At 61.5% G+C, this 20,700-nt stretch overlaps 1 protein-coding gene across 1 annotated transcript in view; it reads right to left on the bottom strand.

Moving 5' to 3' along the window:
* Nucleotides 1-16,723, bottom strand: part of GLIS2 (GLIS family zinc finger 2) — a 34,447-nt gene extending 17,724 nt beyond the window's left edge. Inside the window, exon 1 of the mRNA XM_073362786.1 lies at nt 16,023-16,723. The gene's annotated coding sequence lies outside the window, so the exon portion shown is untranslated. The remainder of the gene's footprint in view (nt 1-16,022) is intronic.
* Nucleotides 16,724-20,700: the final 3,977 nt, after the last annotated feature.

Genomic DNA, 20,700 nt, shown 5'->3' with positions numbered 1-20,700 from the left:
TAGTGCTGCCATATCAGCCTCTGGTGGCACAGCCCTGGGTGCCAACCTGGAACCAGCGGGGGCTGGGGGCACTGGGCTGGGGACAGCCAAGGCCTGTCGGAGCCTGGAGCCCATCCCAGCGAGGGTAAGTGGCTTGAACCCGCTGTGGACAGGAAGCAGCCGGCCCAGGGACTGGGGTTGCCCTGGGGAGGGAGCCACCCAAAAGGCTGCTAGGAACTCAGTGCACGCAGCAGCAGTGACCGGACGGCCCAGCTGTGAGCTGGACACCCACTGCCCTGCACCCCTCCCCCTCCTCCCATGGCCCCTCCAACCCGCCTCTGCCCCCCACTGCCCTGCCCCTCCATACACCCCCACTGCCTCTCCCCTGTCCTCTGCCCCATGCTTCCCTGCCTTCCTACCCCCTACCTTCCTGCTGCCCCTGCCCTCCTTTCCCCTCCCCCGCTGCCTGTGTCCTCCTCCCCACACCCCACTGCCCCTGCCCTCCCTTCCCCCAGCAGCCGTCCCTCTCCTTTGCTCCTTGTCTCCTTTGCATTAACACCCTGCAGCCGCCCTGCCCCCCCCCCAGCTTCCTAGAGCCAGCAGGGGGCACAGCTGACAGCACAGGCTGGCTGGAGAAGGGCAGGGCATGCCCTGGGGGCCGCTCCTGTAGACAGGGGGCAACTGGCTAGGGGGGGAAACAGAACTCAGGTCGCTGCCAGGGCCGGTCCCAGCCCCACCCTGCCTGACCCAGCTGCTCCACTCAGTCCCCCCAGTCCAGGCGTTGGCGGCTTTCTCGCCCCATCCCACTGGGGCCCCAGCTCCACCCAGCAGGGGCAGGCTGACAGGAGGCCTGAGCAAAGGCTGGGGTTTGGCCGGGGGCCCAGAGCCTGCGCGCCAGGGCAAGGCGCGGGGCAAGGGGGAGGGGGAGCCGAGGGCCTTCCCCCACCCGTTCTCCCCAGCTGGCTGGCCTCATCCTAGATTCCTGGGCTGCTACTGGGAGCCAGCCTGGGTGGGGCCCGCTGGCTGGGAAAGGGCTTCGAACCGCGGAAGAAACTACTCCCGAGCGAGCGAGCAGCTGCCAAACCAAACTGGCCCTGAAGCACAAAATTCCTGGGAACAAACCTTCCTCGAATCCAGAGGAACCGGAACAGCAAGAGCCACCCCGCCTTGCCCCCCAGACACCACGACCTGCTATGCCCACCTCAGCAGGAGCAGACTGGGGGGCCCAGAGCACGGCATGTGGCAGAGCGTGGCTAGGTGCTGCTGATGCCCCCCCACGCCTGACCCGCAGCCCCCTGCTCACCCAGCCCTGGGCTCCCCACAGCCCCGCCGATGCCCCCCATGCCTGACCCGCAGCCCCCTGCTAGCCCAGCCCTGGGCTCCCCGCCCAGCTCTGCTGCTGCCCTCAAGTCCAGACCGGCACCATGCCCAGCTGTTCATGTCCTGCCCCCCAGCTCTGTGGGTGACCATCGGCCTGGCACTCTCCTGAACAAAGTGGGAAATTGTGCAGGGTTTTGTGATGTGAGACCAGACTCACTTTACTTGTGGTTCAGAGGTAGCTTTGGATCCAGGCATCCTGAGATCCCACCCCTCCTTCAGACAGATGTAATAAAGGGGGACCCGGGCATGTAAAAATGGGGCAATGGCACAAGCTGGTCTGGTCGTGCCAAGCCCATGGGCACAGGGCAGGTGGCAGAGGCAGGGCAGTCCAGGTGCTAAAGTGGTTCACTCACCTGGGGGAGAGATGTCCCTTCCCCCATGTGTCCTGGCCCCTCCCCTGAGCCATTTGTACCCTGTGTCTGGCTGCTTTGAAATGCCAATGCTGGGCGCTGGATGGCCCAGCCCTGGGGGACTGAGGCTGCCGGTTCCGATCCAGGTCAGGAGAGTTGGGCCACCCAACAGCCTCCGTGCAGTTGGCAATGGAGCCTAGCACTGCCCTTGGTTGGCAGGCTCTCCAGAAGCCCTACAGACTGATTCTCTCCAGGGGTCCTCCCAAGACAAGGGAGCATGCGGAAGTTGCCGTGATCCCCAGGAAATCACAGCACTACTCAAGGGAAATGCACCAGTGGCTACAGAGGAGGAGGGCCGGGCATTTCCATGCCAAACATGGGCATCTCGCTCCCCCAGCAAGTTGGTGTCACTCGTCAGGGCTGCCCCGGAAATCAACACTTCCATCCGAGAGCCTCGGCCGCTGAATCCTCCCTGACCCAAACCCACCCACAGGAGCCTGCACCCTGGCAAGCTCAGTCCACTGCTCAGCTGCATGCCTGCTTTGCTCTGTGAGCCCATAATGTGGTCTACAAGGGCTGGGGATCGCAGGCTTTGAGGGCAACACAGAGGATGGGGAGGGCAGACAACAGCGTCTGCAGCCTGGCAGCACCTTCAATGACCCAAATCCTGCTCGGCTGCCACTTTGGGGTCTTCCCCGAAGCACTGGGGGAAAATCATGATTGTACAGAAATCAATTCAGCCCCCATTGAAATGCAGCCACCTCTGGGCTGGGACAGGGCAGCTGTTTTAACAGCAGACAGCAACTCTCCACCCCAGGGCAGGCAGTGACAGGGAAGCTAAGGAACCAGCATGCCCTGGCTAACACCCCAGCTCTTGCAAAAAGTGGCTCTCTGGGCACTCCAGGCTGGCAGCGCCTTGGTGCCCAGGTTTGACCCAAGACAGGTGTGTCCATTACATGGGCCTAGGTGCAGGCCAGCTGTAGCCACACAGAGGTGTCATACGGGGCACCGAGAGCAGTATCGGACCCTGCCCACACACATACAGCACAGGGCTCTGTGTGGGTCCCCATTGCCTCCCCTGACATGAGAGCTCCCCACTGGCTACAGGCCACGCCCCAGGAAACAAAGGCGATTGAGCTGGGACTGGGCAGGAAGAAATCGCACGCACATGAGCCAGGAGTCCCTCCGGGCCACGACTCAGAGCATCGGGGCCAGAGATCGCTAGCCTGGTGGGCACCGTTTTCAGAAGCAGCCTGTGGTTTGGAGTGCCCACGCTGGGTCTCAGAGGGGCTCCCTGTGCTCCAGCCCCCAGGGACTGGGAGCTCATCAGATCGCCCCATCAGGCGGGACTGCCCAGTACTGGGGTACAATTCATCAGGGCAAACCCAAGGGCAGCAGGGCCAGCAGGCAGGCTCTCCGTAGGAACCAGTGCTGTGCAGAAGCCCCCATGTGGCACTAGGAGGCGATGGTGTACAGCTGGGGTGTAAAGGCAGGGTCCTGCCTGCTCCTGGGTCCTACAAAGCACTGCCACTTTGCCCAGTGGCCGAGGACAACCCCAGCATGCCGACTGCCTCCCCCTGCTGCCCAAGCTGCGGGGCCAGGGGGAGTCAAAGGGCTGCACAGCACTGCTTGCTCTTGGGCACATGGGAGAGGAGCAGGAGTTCTGGTTTTGCTGGGCCATTAAGACAGATGTTATCACCAGGTTCCTAGTGCACTGAGGACTGCTTTGCTGGCCGGTTCCCTCCATGCCCCCTGGCAGGAGCACGCTGGGCAGCAAGCACCCCTCTCTGCAGGGCGTGTCTGGCTGGGAACAGAGGGGGGCTGCAGAAGATGCCATGGAATGAGAGTCTCTCTTTGCAGTCCAGCCTGACCTCACCACACGGCCCAGCTACGACTCCACGAACACCGAATTGGAGCCAAGCGAAGCTGGCAGCAGCTTCCCCCAGGCCGGCTGGCTCTGTTGGGGGAGGGACAGCCTGGGACCCAGCTACCCAACTCTGGGCACCAGCTCTGACACGTATGGATGGGCAGCAGTGTCTAGAGTGTTCCCAAAGGTGGGGGAGGCCAAGAGAGCTGAGACCATGTGCCAGCCCTGGGGAGGCTGGGCATTGTGCAGGAGGAGAGACCCTCGTAACCCCTTCAAGGGCAGGGCAGCTGTGGTAAGTTTCCTGGGGACTCCCCCAGCCACTCCCTTGCTGTCTGCCTTCCCCCCCTTCTCCAGTGCATGGCTCCTGGGCTTCCCAGCCAGCCCCCCCCACACACACCCCGAGCCAGCCAGCAGCCAGGATGTCAGGGCTGCCAGCTTGTATCTGCAGAGCCAATGCCCACTGTCCTTCCCTCCAGCCCCTTCCAAGTGCCCCTCCCCCAGGCCTTTGCACAATCAGCAAGCCAAGAGGCAACACCCAGGCTAGGTCACCATCACCAGGGCACATGCCTGTCACAAGTCAGCTGCCCGAGTCCCCTCCACATTCCCGCATGTCCCCACCCATCTGCAAACATCCCTCTGAGCCAGCTGACACCCAGCGCAGGGGCAGGGCAGCGTGTAGCCATGGCAGAGTGCCTTTCGCGCAGGGATCTCCACTCCCCGTCCAGCTGAGCCCCCCGACCCTGGGACAGGCAGGGCACACTGGCCCTAGACAACGCAGCGACCTGCCCAAGTCACCACCAAAGATGGGCTTAGAATCAAGGTCCCTCCATCCCCCGTGCTCTGACTTCTAGGCAATGCTGCCTCTTCCAGGACTGCACGCCATGATGCAGGACAGGCCTTAACCCTTCCTCCGAGAGCTGCCACTGGCCAATGATGTGCCCGACCAGCGCCTCCACATACGCTGATGCAGGCCCAGGGGGAGGTCTCTGCCCAGCTGACGACTAGGGAATGACGGAGGAGATGTCACACAGAGGATCTTGTGTTGCAAAATGGTGATAGTGAGCCCATCGCCTGGGGGAGGCAGGTCGCAGCCCTGAGCCCGTCAATGCTGAAAACAACAGGGTGGAGCCCTGAGCCTCCCCAAAGACAAAGCAACCCCGGAGGGTTCTCTGCGGGGGACTAAAAACCGATGGCCTGGGACTGCGTAAAGGCAGCAGAACTCGCCCAAGTTGCTATCTGGGAGGGGAGGAGCCGCTCTGCCCGTGCGGGGGCGCATGAAGGGGGGATCCAGGCTCTCTGGACTGGACAGGCACTGCAAGGCCTGACTTAGCCAGGAAAGTCACCTGGTAACAAGCACAGGCTGCGTTATGGCTGACACTTTTCTTTACCCTGGAACCAGGCCCGCAGTCTGTGCGCTTGCTTTCATTTGACCCTTTATCTCGGGCTCTGTTAACTCAACCTCCCATCTCCACCGAGCTCAGGTGCATGGTGAACTGAGGGGAAAGTGGAGAAGTGGGGTGCAGCGGGCGGGCGTGCACATCCAGGAGCCAAGGGAGGGGCACTCGGGTGGGCTGTGTAGGTTGCTGGCCTGCCCTGGGAAAGAGCAGGGCTCGTGGAACCCGGAGCAGAGCACCCGTGGTGCCAGCAGCTGGCAGGTTCCCCTGGTAGGCCCAGCTCCATGAGCAGGTGGTAGGGAGTCACCCTGGACCCTTGGGAAACCCCTAAAAGTGCATTGCGGGAGCTACCAGAACATGCCAGCCAGCGCAGGCTGAGCCCACTGAGCCAGGCAGTTGCTGACCCCGCGCCCTACTCTGAAATGCAGGTGCAAAAGAGGGGGATCGGGGAGCAGTTCCACCCCCACTGGCCTTCTCCTGGGCCTGGCCGTGCCCTGCCACCTTCATACCCACTCACTTCTGTCCAGCGGCCCAAGGGGCCAGGGCGTGGTGACCCAGAGGGCCATAGGGCAGGACCCTTTGCTAGGCAGATCCCAATCACCATCCTGGGAGGCTACAGCCATCTCCTGCCATCCTGCCCCTCCTGCCCCTCGCGGGACGGCCTGGCACCTCCTCCACAGGGATCGTATGCAGGCAGGCCCCACGTGGGTTAAAACCAGTGCTTCCCCTACGAGCTCCCCCTCCCCCCAGCTTCATGGCAGGCTCCCACTGACCCACAGAGCCAGTGCGGGCGCATCACAGGGTGCTTTGCCACAAACCCTAGCCGATTGCACCTTCCCCCCTCTCTGGCCCGCAGCTGCAGCAGGCACAGGCCGTAGGCCCATCTCTTGCAGGAGCTAAAGACAGAGTGATACAAACTGGGCCCCAGCGTCTCTGCCGGATTGCCAGCGAGAGTGGCTGCCACCTGCCCCGGTGAGGGGATGGTCGGTGCTGCCTTCCCGCCCCCAGCGAGCTACCAGAGTGGTAGGGAGCCCCCCACCTGCCGTGGGGGCTTAGCATCGTTAGAGAGAAGCTCAGGTGGGCTCTCTTCTCACCCTGTCTGCCTCGTCACTAGCAGTGCGCCTGCCTCACTTTCCCTACCAGCTGCCTGGATCTCCACTGCCCCCCCGTGCACACACACACACACGCACACACATGCACGCACGCACACACACGCATGCATACGCACACGCACACACGCGCACGCGCACACTCACACACACACACGCACGCGCCCACACGCGCCCACACACATGCACGCACACACACGCATGCACACACACGCACACACGCGCCCACACGTGCGCACACACACACGCAAACACGCGCGCGCACACACACGCACACACACACGCACCCACACACGCGCACACGCACGCACGCGCACACACATGCACACGCACGCACACGCGCTCACACACGCACGCACGCGCACGCACGCGCGCACGCACGCGCACGCACACACACACGCTCCTGCGTGCTGGCTCCATCGACTGGGACCTCTCCAGGCCGCATTCTCCCCAGCCTCGCCCCTCGCTCGTGGGCGACTCGCTCGCAAGCACCAGGCAGGGGACAGCCAGCCCCCCTGCCCGCTCATATGGGGGGTAGGAGCAGCAGGCCAAGCTGCCCCCAAACCCGTCTGCTCTCAGGGGAGATAATTTGCCTGGCGGGGGGTGGGGGGTGGCACCAGCCCTGAAGTGCTGCCAGGGGCTGCTGCAGACCCAGGGCACAGCTGGGTCCCATCAGGCAACGGCCTGGTGGGGGTGGAGGTTAGTCAGTGCCTGGCCACAGGCTCAGGGGCCGGGTGCATGGTGGGGGGAGCCATTGGAGCCTACGGTGGGGGGCAGCATCCATGCCCTTAGCTCAAGGTCAAACATGGCTGCCCCACAGCAGAGCATCTGCCAGCTCCACAGGCGTGATTCTCTCAGATATCCCGAGAGAGATGCAGCACGTCCAGCCCTGCCCCCCCGTCCCCAGAACGAGCCAGCAGCATCCTGAACGCTTCACCTGGGCTCCTGCCAACGGGGAGCCGGCCGGCCCCAAGCTGTCTGTGGAGCCGCAGCTGCGTCGTGAAGCCAGCCAGAAATAGCAAGGGAGAGAAACAGGGAAGGGCCAAAAGACACAGGGACTGTCCTCATACGCGCTGCCGTGCCAGAGCTTGGAGCGGGAGGGGCTGGCCGTTCCCAGGGAGCCTCTGCAGGCACTTCTGAGTCCTAGCAGGGTCCAATCCACCCTCATGCTCCAGGGCAGAGGCAGGAAGAAATCACCCCGCGGCCCCGTCAGGCAAGTGGGGAGGGAATCAAGGCTCCCTCCAAAGCAGCTGGCTGGAAAAAGAACCAACTTTGCCATGTATCCAGGGGAGAGAGTGGGGCACAGACCAAAGCCGACCCTGCGCCCCACCAGAGCAGCCTCCGCCCACACAAACACACGCAAGCAGAGCGATAGGCCCTGAAATGCCCCAGCTGCCTGGCAGCACTTGCAATGGCCCGCGGCAGGCTAACAGCAAGGTCAGCGTGGATGAAGATGGATGGATGACGCTCGGGTCAAGCCCGTAGCCCGGGCAGCAGCCAAGGGGAGCCCAGCCACCACCCCTCTGGAGATGAGGATAAAAACCATGCCCGTTCCATGGACCCCTGTGAGAGAGGAGACCTGGGCCCCTAGTGCCTGGGTACTGAGAGATGCTCCTGGAGCCACAAGCCCATCTGCTCCAGGCTGGATTGAACATACCAGCTGTGGCCGGGCACCTGCTGCACAGCCCTGCTGGGCTGGCCGGATAGGGCACTGGGATGGGGAACAGACCGGGAGTGGGGAGGGGAGGTGGACGCAGAAATGGGAAGCAGGGTCTGGCACCAGGCATGGGATACACCAGCTCCACGTGCCAGCCTCCCTGCAGTGCTGGGGACAGAGCCTGCAGGCTCTGTTGGGGGGGGTTGGGGGGTTGCACCCCTGGAAATCAGCTGGATACTGGGTAACCCAGATGATCTCGCCATGCCCCAGCCTGGCTGCACTGTGCCCCTTGTCTCATGGCGACACATCAGCCTGGCCCAGGGAGCCCACGCAGGCGGGAGCTGAGGGAGTTCAGGGGAAGATGAGGGTGGCCGGGGAATGCAGTGTTCTCACATGCAGGCTGCTCTGGGAGGGAAAAGGGATGGGGGGAAAGGGATAGGAATGGAACCCTTTACCCCAGCGCTTTCCCCTGCTTCTCTGTTGGGGTGGAGGAGCTGAGGGACCCCTGCAGGGCCAGCACCCGCGATGGACACATGGAAAAGGCCGGTTGTGTTAACACTGTCCATGGACTGCTGGGCTGGCAGAGATTGTATTCCTGGCTAAATGAGTCACATAACGGAGGCTTCCTGCAGGCACCACCATGTGTGTGGGGGGGTCGGGGGGTGAGGGGTCTAATTAATGCAAAGCCCCAGGAGTGGAACAAAGCAGGTAACAGCTGAAGCAGCTCCTCCGCCCCTGGAAACAGCCCCCGGCCTGGTTTGACCTGGTTCAGCAGACAAAGGGCCCTGAGCAGTAGAACAGCCTGGCCTGGGGAGAGGGTGACTCACAGAGAGGCAGGAGGCTGGGACCAGAAACAGCCCTGCAGGAGACCAGCCAGGCCCGCCCAGATGCTGCTCAGTGGGCTCCAGTGTTTTAGGCACTTTCGTTCTGAGGAAACAGTACTTTGCCTTAGGAGCTCTGGCTGGGCACTGGCTGGCCCTGCCCTGGCAGAACGGGACAGCGGGTGCTGCACTGAACTCAGACCTATGGAGGGGATCATGGAGCGTCCCAAGGGCCTGCAGCCTCGGGCTTGGTCTGGAGTTCATAGGATCCTGCCCTGAGAAAGGTGAGGGCTGGAGGCCTGAATGGGCGGCCCTGTAGAAGTGAGAGGGGCAGCGTGCATCCCACCAGTGATGCCAAAATCAGCATCCAGAGAGGTGCTGGGGCTGCGTGGGCCTGGTGGAGCTAGAACCCCCTTCCCACAGTGCAGGAGGGCAGCGGCAGGAACCGAACCCAGAGCTCTAAGAGGCCACACGGATGCTGTGGAATACGCTGCCCAGATGAGGAGGCAGCGTGGCTCAGCCAAATAGTACTTCTAGCAGCTGCCCTGAGGCGGGATGGGTCCAGGCCAGTCTTTCTGTTGGGGAGCAGCAGCCTAAAAGGGTCAGTTGGGTTGCTGTTTGTTTTTTCCATTAGAAAGTCAGGCCTTATCCCCTCGGCTTTCCTGGGAAGACTGGGTGACAGGGGAGCAGGAGAATTACGACCAAGGGAGAGGGTTGACCACAAGAAGGTAAGAACGGCCATACAGGGGTCCGACCAGTGGTCCATCCAGCCCAGTACCCTCTCTTCTTACAGTGGCTGGTGCCAGGTGCTTCTGAGGGAGTGAACAAAACAGGGCAATTATCACGTGATCCATCCCCTGTCATCCACTCCCAGATTCTGGCAGTGGAAGGTTTAGGGACACTCAGAGCATGGGGTTGCCTCCCTGACCATCTTGGAAAAAGCAAATGTGGGCCTGTCAATGTGGCGTGGCCGGCTATTGAACCTGACAGCGTCCTGCTCCTCCTTTTCCTCATGTGTCCACAGGAGTTTCATCAGGGGTTGCCAGACACGGTCGAGTCCCACCCCACTGAACCCCTCCTGCAATGCTGTTAGAACAGCTCTGGCTGGCCCACGGATGGGCCAGACCCTCTCCAGGGTGGCTGGGGGAGGGGAGAGGCTGCAACAGGAGGTGCAAGGTGTTTCCAGTACACTGGGGAGAATCTCGCCGGTGCTGGGAAAGGAAGCATCTGAACGCTGTTGGGGAATGTCCCCGTCACATCCCCGGGCTGTTCAGAGTGATGCCAGCCGCCGGGGTGGCCTGGCTCCCAGTGCGTGCACCTCGCATCTGCAGGCTGGCTGGAGCTGGGGCTCCCGCAGCGGCCAGTCCAAGGGCAGAGTGTCCCTGGCACGTACAGAGGGAGGATGGCTGGACGGCAACCCAGGAGAGCTGTGTCCTGTTCCCAGCTGTGCTACAGGCTCCCTGGGGGACTCTGAGCAAGTCCCTTCGTCTCAGCAGGCTTCAATTCCCCACCTGGCCAGTAGGGTGAGAACCCTTCCTCTGTCTGACTGGCTCGGTGGGCAGGGTCGGTCTTTAACTGGGAAGCGCCTGGCACAATGGGCACTACTGCCATCCAGTGGGTTACTGTGAATACTCCTGCGCTATATGGGTCCCACGCTGGGACTGTCACCTCCTCTCATGCCCCTCCCCCTCCAGGACACGCCTTGCAGACCCTTCTTCCCTTCCTAACCCAAGACAGGCCCTGCGCAGAGGGAAGAGTGGGAGCCCTTCTCTCCTCAGCCACCAGGGTGTCCTACCTAGGGGGCCAGCCGGGCACTAGGCTGGCAGCCGGCGGTCTGATCGGGAGGCCGGGTGGCTGCTCCCTATGGCCCCAGCCCCGGCACGCAGTAGCCAGATTGGCTCGTCTTGGCTGCTGAGCAGGACACAGCCTGAGCTGCAAAATAAGCCTTTCAAACAAGAGAGCCTTTTAGCAGCTCGCAGCCTCCTTGGCACCGGGGCCGTCTGCCGAGGCCTCACGAGGGCAGCAGTCTGTCTGCTAGCTCCCTGCCCTGGGAAATGCCAGGGGCTAGGCCTTTTGCAGGCAGCCCCCTCTCCCCCCCTCCCCCGCCCCAAAGCACCGTGGGAGGGCCGGAGGACAGGTCCGGCGCTGAGGCTTCAGTGTGGGAAAGGCTCCGCCAGCCAGTTACTGCCCCCCTGCCGGGAATGAATGCACAGTTCCGGGCAGTTCCAGGAGTGGCAAAGCACACGCTCAGCTGAGTCACATCACATGGCTCCCTGGATGGGCCCGCAGTCATGGGACAGGCTGGGGTCTCCCCGGGCTTTGCAAGGTAGGCACCTGGGGATACAAGCAAGCCAGGATGTGCAGGGAGGCTCTACCTCGGGGTCTTGGGATAGAGAGCCTGCGCCTGGGGTAGGTGAGCAAGGGGGCTCCCTTGGGCTGTGGGTAGAAGGGAGCCCAGGGCAGAGATGGGGCCAGAGAGCTCACAGAGCCCACTCCGCTCCATCTGTTTGTTTCCCAGTGGCTCTTCCCCTGGGAAAGGAGTCAAATGCAGAGAGCTCTGGCTCCCCTGAGCGCGAGGAATGGAGGTAGAAAGACGCAAGGAGGGAGAACCTGCTGCAGACAGGGCCCAGTTCACAAGTGGGGCAGCCTGAGGGCAGGATCAGAGCTGTTCTCACCCCAGCACAGGGGTTAGGGACTCTAAGGTGGGCAGGTCCGGCTCAGGCTCCGGGAAGGCAGGTGACCCACCGGAGAAGGGGCTCAGCATGCTGCAGTACATGGGCAGCAAAGCAAACCAGCCGTGGGTTGAACCATGGCAATGGACAAACTGCCACTTGGCACCCTCAGGCCACGGGACTAGGAGTGGTAACAATTCATAGCGCAGCTCCTTCTCCCCAGCCAGACAGTGTAGGGCCCTGCTCTTGACAGAGGCTCTGCAGGGGAGGGGGGCTCTCAAAGGCAACTCACGCTAGCAATTCCAGCACAGGCAGGGTTCAAACTCTGGGGCCCAACTCAGTCGCCTCCCAGGCTCTGGGTGCTGAAGCTGGTGGACCCCAGGGGGAGGGAGAAGTTGAATATCAGACCCCTGGGGGAGGGAGATTTATTAGCTGACATTTCTCAACGTGCAACACCTGGAGATCAGCCCCAGACACCCCACCCCACGCCCATTGTGGCGCTAGATCCTGCCCTTCTGCCTTCCACACCTGCCCCTGCCACCCGCCCCAGCTCCACCAGCCCTTGTTCTAATGCCCCAAGCTCCTGAGCCAAGTCAGAGAACCACCAGCTTCCTCAAATCCATCTGCCAGAGAAAGGTCTCCTCCTTTTCCCCCTCAGATATGGAGCCCCCCGCCCCTCACCCTCCAAATTACACCTGCCTGCGGCTCTGCATGGCCAATACACCTGGGTGATCGTTCTAGGGACAAACAAGCGATTGCAGGTCCCTGTTACAAGCACTTCCTACTGCTGATTTCTCTCTCTGCCTGGGCTCTGCTCAGTTGGACTCCTGCTAACTCAGGGCCCTGTTGATGGAGGGAGACAAGAATCCCAATGCAGACGTGGAGCACATGCCAAGCCTGTCCGCACTCAGTGGGGCTGGCCTGACACAGCTCCTGGCCTGCCCTCATGCCAGTCAAACCCGGTCAGGGGGTCCCTCACTCACACCACGCGGCTTCCCCGTCGCGAGGTGTCATGAACCTGCAGTTCAGGTTGCTAGGGCGCATTTCCTGGCAACGCAATCATGGAAGAGTCAGGACATCGCCCGGGAAAGCCAACGTTCATGGACCATGTCAACCTCCCGTCCCTGGCCCGGCCACCCAAACACCCAATTCACCCTCCCCTTCCCCACATGGCCACCCAAATGCCCATGTGTGTCACATCACATAGGCTGGGGGAGGCTGTGCCCACACCCACGCTCCTCCCCAAAGCCCTGCTTGCCCTTCCCTGCTTGGCCCCAATGGCCCCAGCCCAGGCAGGTTGTTCCTCTTCAGGGAAGCAGCGGGTTGGGGCTGGGGTTAGGGTGGCCAGGACCTGGGGTGGCTGGGGATGCCCTGCGCTGGGGGGCCCTGGCTTGGGGGGGTGGGCTGGAGGCACTGGGGCTGCGTGCCCTTGTTTGGGGGGCCATGTGCCGGCCCACCCATCCGCCCTGTGCTTGGAGACTGTGGGACACCGCCCATCCCCCCTGTGCTCGGAAGCCCGGGGGCGGGGGGGGCATGCACCATCTGCCTGCCCTGTACTAGAGCGCTTGCGGGGGCGGACTGCCTGCCCGGTGCTCCAGGGCTGGGGGGGCTGGTAGCCACGGGGAGGGGGAGCTCTGGCGGAGAAGGGGGGCAGGTCCTCAGGCGGGGGGGTGGGAACCTCTGGTGATTCACCTGCCACCCATGCAAACGCCTGTGCCAGCCTCCCCTCCACCCAAATGGCCCCACCAAGCTCCCCTCCCCCACCTGGCCACCCAAATGCCCCCACTAGCCTCCTCTCCCCCACCAAGCCACCCAAACACCCATGTCACCCTCCTCTTCCTGCCTGGCCACCCAAACGCCATGCTAGGCAAACACACTCCCACCCGACCAGCTGCACCACAGACCCTCTTTCAGCTCCAGCACCCAGTACAGCCTCCTGCTCCCCCCATCGCACCCCCACCCTGAGGAATGCACGCTCTCCACAGACGAAAGCACAGCGCTGAGCCTGCCCGTGGTTCGGGCTGTACGGTTGAGCGTGCTGGCGAGGCCCTGGCCGTGCTGTGGCTGGGTGTGGGTTGGTGCTGGAAGGCAGCGTGCTATGTTTGGGTGGCCAGGCACCGAGCTACCATGGGAAATAAGGCACACAGGCGAGGTGACCGGCCCAAGGGCTGAGAGCTGAGCTGGGATGAGTACCCAGGTCCCTAAATCACCCTCCTGCTTCAGCAACCACCGCTGTCAGTGAGCAAAGGCTGGGCGGGAGGGGATCCCCTAGGGTTTTGTAAAAATCTGTATTTCTCATCATAGGAAGTTATCCCATTGGTGTTACCTGGTGGCAACATCCGTCCATGTTAGAAGCTGAATGGGGTAGGGGGCTGGAGCGGAGAAATCCGGGCTGTGCAGAGGGGCACCGGGCTGGGCAGGCAAGGAGCAGAGCTGTATGGGGCTGTGTGGGGAGGGGCACTGGCTGAGCCAAGGGACTCTCTGCTGCCTCCTTGGCTCCCACTGCACAGCCATCCCCAGCCCCAGCCCGGCTGCCTCATCGCCATCCCAATACCCGGGCCAGCTCCTTTCCTCCCCTCCCTCCCCCCCCATTAGAAACTGTTGCCATTGATTCTCAACATCTTTTTCCTGGGCGGTGCTGGGCACAGTGGCGGGGAGTTGGGGGGTGACCTTCGAGGTCTGGGGACTGTGAGTTTTTAGTGCCAGCATGAGATTTCCCAAAGGCTCACGATCGAAGCGTGACCTGACCACAGCAACATTACAGAAATGTCAGCTGTCCTGTGCTGCAGCCTTGTGCTCAGTCCGGCACTGAGGTGTTGGGAGAGGGATTTCAGCCTGGCTTGAAGGGCAAGTCTCAAGTGAGTCTTGCAGAGGGAGTCGCTCATTTCTGCTACCTCCCTAAGACTCCAAACACTCATCACCCACCACTGAAATGCTACCACCTCTCGAGGGGCATTTAACAGGGCACAGCAACACTCCAGTTTAATTCAGGGAATGGGAGAGAATATCGTATCCAGATGAAACCACCAGGGGAGGTTTAGTTACCCCAGGTGGGATTTGACAACAAGCAGGAACAGAAAGACCAGCAGATGGCAACACAGTGCCCCCTAGCACCAAGATGGGGCATTGGGCCCATATTGGCTCAAAGGGAAGAGTGTCCCCTAATCAATGAACCAGCAACATCATAGCCCACTTCTTCTCCTCTCTCCCTTCCATGTCTCCCATCCCAATGGTTGCCAGGGCAGACCCTGCTTGGCTTGAGAGACTAAAGAAGTGCACAGCCTGAGATCACTGTGTACCACCTGGCCGGCCAGGGATGGGCTCCAATATTCCAACACATCCATGGCCATGGGATCTAGGCACCTGCACCTCCTGAGGTGCCAGCGTGTGAATTCCCAAACCGCTCCACGGAGCTCGACATGCCACTAGAGACCACACATGGCTGCGCAAACCCACCAGCCTGCTTTGGCACTGCGCTCTAGCTGCAGGTGCTACAGCAAGGGGCTCGCAGCCCAGCAGCCTTGGATTCCATCTCTCCTTGGAGGGGGCAAAACAGGCAAGCACGAGCCACCAGAGTTAGCCACGCCACCGCGCTCTCACACACGCATGCATCCCCAAAGGGACCTGCTGGAGGGACAGAGCCAGTTCACTGCAGCCTTCACTCCTCAGCCCAAAGTGCGCTGGGAATTCCTGCTGTGCCAGCAGGTGCCAGGCAGACGGTGCCAGCCCAGCTTCCCGTTCATTTTCCTCTCCAGAACAGGGTCCCTCACGGGCACCAGAAACTCACTGCCGGAGCCAACAAAGTGAAATTCAGGCCTACTTTGACTGTAAGCACTGCGGGGCAGGGGTCTGGTCCACTCTCGCTGGGCAGCACCCCGCACGTTGGCAGCGCTTTAGACATAAGAAAACTGCAGGGCTCAAAACCAGTCCAGCTGAGGACTCAAGTTCTTGACACCCTAACCCGGCCTGCCCCTGCAGGGACCTGGGAGCCCCTCTTCTCTTTGCAATAGCTATTTTCCCTTCCAGTGGTGTCTGGAGAGTCATGTAAGTCATATAGCTAAGTGCCCTGGCCGGCTGGAGCCTCTGGTTAGCACCATTTTATTCACACTGCCCTGCATTTTCTCCTAGGGCTCTTGACGTGCTTGGCAGAGGCAGAGAAAGAAATGTCCTTTCTGCTTCCAAGAGGAAGAGAGAGGGGCAGGTTCACTGGAGGGTGACTCCCTCGCCAATCTCAGCAGCCCTGGGCACCCAGACCCAGATTGAAGGGGGGGGGGTTACTTGTTTATTGGTAGTTGTGGGGGGGGGGTGTTCCTTTCAAACCTGCCTTTAGTACAAAGCCTTTACTTCTACTTAATGAATGTCCATAACACACAACTTCCTCCTGCAATCCAGAATACCCCCCTCCCCGGATAAAGGCAGCCTGCTGCAACTGATGGCTGTTTCCAAACAGCGTCGGCGGGGGGGACACTTTAACGCTGAAGTTTTCTGCTTTATATCTAAAATAAAGGCGGGGGGGGGAATAGTAGGTCTCGCAACAGCACAAGGTGAGTGGCACCTACTGAATCAACATACAAACTAGTTATTGACAACCTGCTCCCCCCTGCATCAGCTCTGCCATATCAACCCCGAGACCCCCCCCAACAGAAAATCCGGAGGAGATCTGCAACCAGTCTCTTGCAACCTATACAGAAAGTGACTCCGCCAAGCCCCTCTCTGTCCAGCAAGCAAACGGCACGACAAAGAGTTGGAAAGATCACAGCGCGGTGCACCGAAGGTAACGCGGATTCCCTTACCTTTTCTACTGGGTGGGGGGGCGAGGACAAGCCTCTGCTCCTCGCCGCTTTGTGTGAGTCTCTTGCCTGCTGCGGGGGTTGAGATGGAGGGGGGTGTCGGAGGATCGTACCGGGATTTTCACAGCAGACTGCAAATTGGTGAAGCAGGGAGGACAAGTTTCCGTGGGGCCCCGGGAGCCGAAGCAGATGGGGAGCTCGCCTGGAAGAAGAAAGAGCTGCTTTCCCTGCTCCGCCACATCTGCAGCTCCGGAGAGCGATGTTTGCCGCTGCTTCTAGCGCTGGATTTGTGTCTCTCCGACCTGGGGAAGGAGGGTGGAGGGGCTGGTCTCTGCTTCCAGGCGGCAGGCTCCTAGGCGGGGAGGGGGCTTGCAGCGCAAAGCGAGCAAGGGCTGCGGGGAGGTGGAAGCGTCTCTTCTCCTCCTCCGGCTTTTTTTTTGGGGGGGGGGGGCGGGAGTGAGTGGTTTGAAAGGAAGAGGCTGCGGCTCAGAGGTGATCGCCTGTTTCAGGGAAAGAGAGGAGAGGAGAGGAGAGGGAGGAAGGGATGGTGGGTGGGTGGATGGATGGATGGATGGATGGGGGTGTGGAGGGGGATGTTATTTCCCAGCGTGATTTATTGCAGCCCTGCGGAGCTGTCTGAAATTGACCAGCGCTGATCAGTTTCAGACAAATTCTCCATTTCAAGGCTGAACCAAACCCTGGGAGCTGAGCGCATGCCCCCCAGCAGCTCCTCCCCTGGCTAGAGGGCAGCCCTAGGACAGGCTGGAGAAGCAGGCACACAGCGCAGTCGGAGGGGGGGAGGGAGGGAGAGGCGCACACAATGCAGTCCCAGCCCCGGGCCACCACCCACCTCCCCACATTCCCCAGGAAATCCCTGCAGGAATCCAGCTCCCCCGCCGCGCCAGGGGCAGGGAAGGTCATAGGCTGCAGCCCGGCCGCTGCAGGGAGGCGAGGCGAGCTGCTCCGGGCCCCAGGGCTGTGAGCAATGCACCCCAGGGCGGGGGACAGCTGGGAAACGATGGCTGCCCTGCATTCCTGTCTCACACACATCCCTTGCCCGTCCCCTCACTCAGCCCTGCGGCCAAGGCCTGAAAGGATCAGAGAGGGAGAGGGGTGGGAAGCCCCAGGGGAGGGGGGCGGGGGCAGGCAGGTCCCACAGCAGCACTTTCATTTCTGGTGCCCTTTTACATTCCCCTAAGGTGTTTCTCTTTGCTGGGGGGCTTAAGGGGGCTGCGAAGAAGGGGCTAGGTCTGGGGATTCCACCAGGGCTGGTGAAGTCTCTTCTGAGCTCTGCCACCGATTTGCTGTGTGGCCACAGGCAGGTCACTTTGCCTCAGTTTCCCATTGGTAAACTGATACTATTAATGAGTGCCTTAAGGGGAACTGACAGGCTCAGCCTGGATCCCAATAAGGCCTGCAAAGTGGTTGGAGGTCCTCACGTGAGAGGGGGCACAAAATCCTTGCAGTAAATAAGGCTGCTGTGAATTACCTGGGCATAGACAGGAAGGAGAGACCAAAGCATCTGGGTGAATGGTGTGTGTGTGTTCAGACTAGAGCTGGGAGGCTACTCTATGGGAGCACAGGTTGGCTTGGTGCCCTGTAGTAGTGCAAGGCCAGGCAGCATCCCTGGGCTCTGTGCCCACTCCCCATTGCCAGCATGGGCTTTCAGTGCATGCAGACCAGGGGACGGTCGTTAGGGCGCTGGCTGGGAGCCCTTCACCTTGCTCCAGTGACCCTGCAGCCAGTCCCGATTCCGAAAGGAGTTCTGCCAACTGCCTGGTCAGAAGGGGGCAGCCAAAGGCTCCCATAGAGGGGCTGCAGGAGGAGCTGTAACAAGAGCCGAAGCCAGTGCAGACGGGGCGTGCAGAGAGGAGGGGGATTTGCACACCCAGGATTCGTCCCCTTTCTTCTTTACAAACTGAAAGCTCCGCAACGTTTTGAGATTGGAGCATTTCCAGACACTCCGGGGCAGCCGGGACAAGCAGGGACTATGGGGCTACCTGGAGCAGTGGCGGCGCCTCGTTAGAGGGGGGAGGGCTCAGGTTACAGCTGTGCCCGCAAGAGAAACAGGCATCAGCATTAACCTCCAAAGACCGACATTCAGCCACCGCTTTGCTCCCCAGGCACGGCCTCGCTCCCGGGAGCCGCCCCTTCACGGGCCTTCCCCACGGGAAGTGATGTAGGTTGAGACAGCAAATGTAGCCAATAAACCCGATTCTCCCCGGCCCCTCGCGTAGCCACTGAGACCCGGCCAAGGGGGTTTAAAGCGGGGGCAGGTGCCAGGGGCTCTTGCCCTGGTGCAAGGCGAGGGACAGCGGGGAGCCCATCGCGCAGCGCTGCCCGGGCCACCTTCGGCGTGTGATGTCAGCAGGGCGGCCTGACGTCAGGGCAGCCGGGCGTGACGCGCAGGAGGGCGGCGGCGGCTGTGTGACCCGCGGGCGGCCTGTGGCTATTTCCGTCGGGCGGAGGCCGCGATCCGGAGCCAGGGGGGCCGCCCCGCTTCCGGAGGCAGGAGGTGGGGGAGCGCTGGAGCGCGCGCCCCGCCCCGCCCCGCTGCGGGGAGGGCGGGGGCAGATTCCCCGGCCGTGATCCAGTGGAAACTTCCCGCTGCGGCCGTGGGGCAGCCCGGGCTTGCTGGGCCGGGAACCTGAAGGGCGGCAGCCGCCCGGGCTGCTCCCTGCCCGGGCCTGGAGGGGGGGGCTCGTCTCCGCTTCCCTGGGGCCCCATGGAATACTGCCCTGCCGCGCCCTTCAAAGCGCGGACCTGGGGGCGTGAGAACGGGGCTGGTGGGTGAGACTGGGGGTTAAAGATCCCGGGGGGGGACTTGGGGGGGGGAGAAAGCAGGGCTGAGCCCAGCTTGGGGGTGTTACAGAAAGCACAGGAGTTGGAAAAGCCCTCTTAGATCAGCAGCTTCCTCTGCTGGGGCCAGTGGGGGCTGCTCCCCTCTCCCTGCCTAGCTGCTGTGGAGGGTCCCAAGCCATGGGGATTGCACCCCCAGATCCATCTCACTCTCTGTTACTGTGTCACTGCCTGGCTCACAGGGCTCTTTGGGAGCGGTCATGTGACCCGCAAGAGCCAGGCGAGCCCTGAGCTTTGGTCCTAGATGAGCCCCTGACACCCTGTGATTGTGGCTAAGGGAGGTCAGCTGTGAAATGGGGGCAGGAACCTCCTGGCAGAGCAGATCAGACCGTTAGCAAGCTCCTATCCCAGTGATTGGTGGAAGTGGGGCAGGTGCTGGAGAAGATGGGTAGGAGCAGAAAGCTGGCTGACCCCTGGATGCCAGAGCCAAGCTTCCTTGGAGAGTGGATGGGTGAGCGAGCACAGCAGGGTCTGTGGAAAACCCATTCCAAAGTTCTCCCTTTAAAAACAGAGTTCTTTACAAAATGCTGAAGCTGCTAAAGGCCCTGGTCCCGCTCACCAGCCGGATGGGACAGGGGAGTTCAGTTTCTGTGGCTCTATCAGTCCTCACCTTCTCTGCTGCTGCCTGCGAAGGGGGCAAGTTCATTATTTTTGGGGCAGGTCTCTGGCCTGTGTTACAGGAGGGCAGAGTAGGTAATCACAGTGCTTCTGCCCTTAGAATCTGTGAATTGGAAATACACTGAGATCAGCTCCTCATTTCATATGGGCCACAGGTAACCAAGGAGTTAATGTCAGTGGAGCCAGGCTAGAGTGAAAAATTCCAAGATCTCACGGCCAGGGCCTCAAGCCATCCTGGACTCCTGCGGCTGACTCTGAGGCGTTGCACGAGGGGTTAGTTGAATCTCATTTTCAAATCCATAACCCCTCACCCGGCCTGAAGCCCCATCTCTCCTGGTGACAGGTTACCTGTGCTGCTGAGTGAGGGCTGAAATGTGGCTTCCGCCCATGAGGCCGTGCAATGACGGCATGTGCACAAATGTCCCTTGTTTTCCCAGCAGCTCTGGACAAGGGGTGAGAATTGAGCATGCTGCCCGCGTTAGCAGCCTGTTAACATCCTTGCTGTGTGTTTTTTGAAGCAGAGAAACCATGGGGATATTCAAGAGGAAAAATTGATCAAGAGGCAGAGCTTGGCCCTTATCAGCTTGGGGCATTTGGAGTTGTGCTCAGAGAGGCAGAGGTGGAGGGAAGAATCCTAGAATATCATAGAATATCAGGGTTGGAAGGGACCCCAGAAGGTCATCTAGTCCAACCCCCAAGAACTGCTGGGACTCTGGGGAACAGCTAATGGCTGTGTGTCATTCCACCCCCCGTCACTAGCCCAGGAGGGCTGCCCACACTGCACAAGAATACACAGCTAGCAGGCCATGGGCGGTGGGTGTAATAGGCCAGGGGAGGCTTCCCCTGGTGCAGCTGCTGCCACATACCTGAGCTGTGGTAGCCCTGCCCCTTCCCCTCCCTGCTCCGCCCCTTCCCTGGGGCCCCTGCTGCTGCCGGGTGAGTCCTCCCTCCACTCCACCCTTCCTCCCGGAGGCTCATTGTGTCTCTGGGGGGCGGGGGGAGGGGAAGAGGGTCTTATGGTCGGCTAGGGGGTGAGCAGGTATGTGGCGAGCAGTGGCGGGGGGGCTGAGTTGGGAGATTGTGGGGCCTGGGGGGGGAGGCTTGTGGTGGAGTGGGGGGGAAGTGTGGGTGGGGCCATGGGTGGAAGAGGTGGGGTAGAAAGCTAGCCTCCCGCAGGGGAGGCTTCACCCCAGAACAATGGAAT

The sequence above is a fragment of the Lepidochelys kempii genome, chromosome 10, assembly GCF_965140265.1.
Source record: "Lepidochelys kempii isolate rLepKem1 chromosome 10, rLepKem1.hap2, whole genome shotgun sequence".
Classification (NCBI taxonomy): Eukaryota; Metazoa; Chordata; order Testudines; family Cheloniidae; genus Lepidochelys; species Lepidochelys kempii.
This window is presented reverse-complemented; position numbering and strand designations above follow the sequence as displayed.